This window comes from Bidens hawaiensis, unplaced genomic scaffold, assembly GCF_021521415.1.
Source record: "Bidens hawaiensis isolate Kalapana, Puna unplaced genomic scaffold, B.hawaiensis_p1.1 tig00010465_1, whole genome shotgun sequence".
NCBI classification, from domain to species: Eukaryota; Viridiplantae; Streptophyta; class Magnoliopsida; order Asterales; family Asteraceae; genus Bidens; species Bidens hawaiensis.
This window is the reverse complement of record NW_027491798.1, coordinates 197,509-203,189: the sequence shown is the minus strand read 5'-3', so window position 1 is coordinate 203,189 and position 5,681 is coordinate 197,509.

Here is a 5,681-nt window from a genome sequence, read left to right as displayed (position 1 = left end):
TCTCTGTATATCAATACATTGTCAGGTATAACGGCTGGAGACGTGGTCTAACTTATTGTTTCGCCCTCCAAGTGGTCTAGCACGTGGTCAAAGAAGTCTAGCAGCTATAGAGGGAAGGTAGCATAAAGATAGGACATGTTAGTATATTTTTCGTATTTCGTGAAGCATGATCAGCTAGGGTTTATATCATACACATTACACAACACCATTCACGACTTTTCTCTGTAGTTCTAGCAACATACACATAATTAGAAGCAATTGTAATAACTGATCAAGGCTTCCAATCCTTGTAACCTTATTTTCTTTATTAATATAGTGGTGATAGACGATTTGTCATCACCCAGGATTTTTATGCCGATGATCATCATCCGATCAAGGGCTTTTCCTCGTAACAAATCTCTTTGTTCATCCTTATTTCGTTTACATATACATCATTATTATACAAGAACTCTACCTCACAAATTCAGATTTGGTAACCAAAACAATTTGGCGCCCACCGTGGGACAAGTGGTGCTTTAATCCAGAAAAATTCTCATCAATTTTCAACATTTTCAACCTATATCATTATCAATGGCCTCCCAATAAACCTCTGCTTCAACTACCATGCCTTCATCACTTTCTCTCTTATCAAAAGCCTTATTTTCGATGCCTCCTCCACCCGCGAGAGCAAAGAGGACCAATGATGCTGGGAGCAAGATGCAAACCCCACTCTTCCAAGGCTCCAAGTCCTCTTCTGCCACTTCTGTGGTAACTTCTAACAATGATGTTTCTGCTATGTTTTCACAAGTTAAGGCGTACATGGAGCAGTAGAATAAGACCAACGATCCTACGCAAAATTGAAGATCTCAAGAAGACAAAGCGGCAAGTGGAGGATCAGGCTCCCATTATGCAGATGATGCTGGATTTCGCCACTCCGGGATCCACAACTCAAAATGCTCAAGGATCCTCCATGTCTCAACAAGGATCATCTATCCTTCAATCATGATCCATGGATCAGCACACTCAAGGATCCTCGATCTTTCATCAAGGATCTTCTATCCTTCAACCAGGATCCATGGGTCAGCACACTCAAGGATCTTCGATCTTTTAGCAAGGATCATCTATCCTTCAACCAGGACCCACGGATCAGCACACTCAAGGATCTCGATCTTTCAGAAAGGATCTTCTATCCTTCAACCATGATCCATGGGTCAGCACACTCAAGGACCCTCAATCTTTCGGCAAGGATCATCCATCCTTCAACCAGGAACCACTATCCTTCAACCAGGATCCATGGGTCAGCACACTAAAGGATCCTTGATCCTTCAGAAAGGATCATCCATCCTTCAGCTAGGATTCTCTAGATTGTTTCATCAAGGATCCTTCAACTGTCAGCCTCAAGGATCCTTCATGCAGATTCAAGGATCCTCGGGTCTTCAACATCAAAGGTCATCAGAAGTTCATGAGGGAGACTTTATCCTTATGTAGACCATGGCTTCCATTGGACCAACTGTCATAACTGATGCTTCTTATCCTAGACACTCTTATGGGATACCAACATGTAATCAACAAAGAGGTAACCTTTATAATCATATATCTTTATACACTAACCTTGGTTCTACGCAGGATACATGTATAAATCAAGCCATAGCCAAGGAACTACAGAAACTGAAGGATATGATATCCAGTGTTCCAGGAGTGGTTTGACCCACTCCTGAATTCTGGAAAGAAGTCATAAGCTCTCAAGGTTTGCTCCACTGATATGTGATGCTGAAATCCCGAAGCGCTTTCAAACCCCCCAAGATGAAGGTTTACGATGGCTCAACCGATCCAAAGGAGCATGTGGCTCAGTACAGGTGGAGAATGGAAATCAACCCCATTCCGGAAAGGCTTAAAGAAGCCTACCTATGCAAAGTTTTTGGGTCCACATTAACTGGATCCACTCTCAAATGGCTGCTAAGTCTTCCTCCCTACTCTGTTACATCTTTTTCAATCTTAGTTAACTTAGTCAATAGCCAATTTTCTTGTAGTAGAAAATTCGAGAAATTAACTAGTGATTTATATCGCGAAGTCCAACCTCGTGATGAATCCTTAAGAGATTTTGTCACCAAGTTTGGAAGGGAGGCCTTAGAAATCCCAACTCTTGACATGGCTATGGCTGTTGAGGCATTCAAGATAGGGTTACAAAGGGCTCCCCACTTTATGATGATCTTGTTATGACCCCATGCAGTACATTAGATTAAGTAGGAACAGGGCGGTCAGGTTCATAAGACTGGAGGATGATAAAAGGATCCAAGAACGGTTGAGAACTCCAACCAAACAGGAGTCACCTGACAAGAACAAGGAACCTCATACAGGAACAACAATCCCAAGCCGCATTTGAAGTTCAATAACCAAACTGTACGTGCGGTCAAAGAAGGGGACGATGATGATGAGGATTACCCAAGAATTTCCAAGTATTTCTTCTCTGTTGATACTCATGGCTTAAAATGCAACGTGAGAGATGTTGGAGAAAAAGCAAGATGGTCTCGGAAAAATGAGAAATTAACATCCTTCAAGGATAAGTCCAAATGGTGTGCATTCCATGAAGACTTCGGACACATGACTGATGATTGTATCGGTATGAGAAGAGAAACTGGATATCTTCTAAGCAAGGGTCACTTCAAGGAGTTGATGGGAAGAAAGAAATTAAGGATCCAGGATCCTGAAGAAATCCCACAAAAAGTAACTCCACCACCACCTTATGCACAGATCATCAATTTTATCTCTGGGGGGGTCCAGACATTTGTGGAACCTCATTCTCCTCGGCAAAACGGCATGCCAAGGAAACCAAATTGGAGAATTGTTAAAGACCCATCAAAACAACAACTTTAACCGATCAAAGGATCATAGCCTTTGACGAAGAGTATCGCATGCACCTTCAGGATCCTCATCATGACTGTTTGATTATTACTTTATTTATTGCTAACCACTACGTTCGCAGGATCCTTGTAGACGGTGGGAGTTCAGTGAACATCATTCAGGCCGATGTACTCAAGAAAATGAACATCCCTGAAACATAAATCAGACCAAGATCGTCTGTCCTCGTTGGTTTTAGTGGAGAAACCAAAAACACATTGGGGGACATCAAACTTCCTATTTACATTGAGGGAGTTAATTCTTTCCAAAATTTTTGTGTTATAGATAACTTGTCATGTTATAATGTGATTCTTAGCAGGCCCTGGATACAAGAGATGAAAGCAGTAGCCTCCACCTACCATCAATGTATCAAATTTCCAACCCCATGGGGAGTAGTGAAGATCGACAGTGACCAAATTGAGGCAAGGAACTACTATACTTCTTCTATGAAGCCAGCTACGAAGCAGACCATCGCATAACAGTCAAAGCACAATTCAAGAGAGGTGGTGGAGGCCCGGAAAAAAGATTTAAAAGAAGTATCTTTGGACCCCGAGGATCCAGATGTAAAGGTGTATATAGGATCCAATATCCTCAGCAACATTGAAGAGGATATGGTATCCTTCCTCAAACAAAGGAAGTCTACCTTTGCCTTCAAACACTCTGATATGACAGGTATATCTAAAGAAATTATTACACGTAAATTAGGGATAAATAATTCTATCAGGCCCGTCCACCAAAAACGGAGGAAATTTGCGCCTGAAAGAAATATCATTATTCAAGAAGAAGTCAAAAAACTTCTCAAAAGCAGGTATAATAAGAGAGGTAAAGTATCCAAGATGGTTAGCCAATGTAGTAGTAGTTTCTAAGAAAAATGGAAAGCGGAGGTTATGTGTCGATTTTACTGATTTAAAAAAGGCATATCCCAAGGATCCTTTCCCCTTACCACATATTGAATCCATGGTGGATGCTAAGGTAGGACATGAAATGCTCACTTTTATGGATGCTTCCTCTAGATTTCAACAAATTCAGATGGAACCATCTGATCAAGAGGATACAACATTCATGACTCCTACCGGCATATATTGTTATATTGTTATGCCGTTCGGACTAAGAAATGCAGGGGTAACATACCAAAGATTGTCAACATGATGTTCAAGGATCAGCTAGGAAATACCATGAAATTCTACATAGATAACATGGTAGTGAAGTCAAAGAAAGCTGAGGCTCATCTCAAAGACCTTGAAGAAGCATTCAATATCCTGGATCAGTACAATATGAAGCTAAACCCATCAAAGTGCCATTTTGGTGTCAAGGCTGGCAAATTCCTAGGATATATGCTAACTAAGAGAGGAATATAAGAAAGTCCTAAACAGATTGAATTCATCATCAATTTAAAGTCTCCTGTGAATGCAAAAGACGCCCAAAGACTAACGGGAAGGATAGCTGCCCTGAACAGATTCATTTCCAGATCTTCAGAGAAGTGCAAAGACTTCTATGATATCTTGAGGAAGAATAAGAAGTTTGAATGGACTCAAAAGCATGAGGATGAGCTTAAGGCTCTTAAGGATTATCTATCCTCAGCACCAGCCTTGATGAAGCTAATAGATGGTGAACCATTTTCCCTATACTTATCCGTTTCAGGTAATGTGGTCAGTGTTGTTTTATCCAATGATCATGAAGGTCAACAGCATCCGGTATTTTATGTGAGTAAAAGCCTCTTAGACGCAGAGATGAGGTATTCTCACCTAGAGAAATTAATTCTTGCTTTAATTATGGCCTCAACAAAGTTGGGACATTATTTTGAAACACACCCTATTATTGTAAGGACTAACTATCCTGTTAAGAATGTGCTTAGAAAACCATAAATGTCAGGTAGGATGGCCAAGTGGGTTGTGAAGCTGAGAGCATATGATATTCTGTATGAGCCCAGAACAACCATTAAGTCACAAGCGCTTGCAGACTTTGTGGCTGATTTCATTAGTGGCATGCAAAAGGAAGCTGATATAGAGGTCCAACAACTAAAAGAAACTAAGTATCCTTGGATTCTCTTCACAGATGGAGCATCCAGTGTAAGAGGGACATGATTGGGCATACTTCTGAAATTGCCATAGGGGGACATAATACCCCAGTCCATTGCATGTGAATTTCAAGCCACCAAAAATGAGGCAAAATACGAAGCCCTTATTGCAGGTTTACTTTTAGCCAAACAAATGAGGAGTAGGTATCTTCAAGTTTATATAGATTCTTTACTTATAACTAACCAATTTAACGGTTCTTATACCGTGAAAGGTGAGAATATGATCAAGTATTTAGAAGTTGTGAAGGAATTAGCGAAATCCTTCGATTTTTTTAGTATTACGCGGTACTGGGAGAAGAAAATGTTGGTGCGGATTCCTTAGAAAATTTAGCATCATCCTTAAAGATCCCGGATGATGTAAAGATACCTATCATTCACATATTGTCTTTGGCAACTGGGGAACAGGAAGCTATGGAGGTGACAACGGATTGTGCAGAAAGACTTAAGGATCCTTCATCCTCTCCAAAAGTAGGATCTTTGATCCTTCTAATCAAGAAATTCCTCCAAGATGGAGAAATCCTTATAGGGGAAAATCCTAAAGCTTTCAGAATAAAGGTATCACAGTTAATTATTTTACAATATACTGTATATAGAAAATCTCTTGCAGATCCCTACTTGAGATGCATTGAGGATCTAGAAATACAAGAGGTGCTTCAGGACTTCCACGAAGGTGATTGCGGCAACCACACAGGGGGAGAGCATTATTCTCCAGGATACTTAGGAGTGG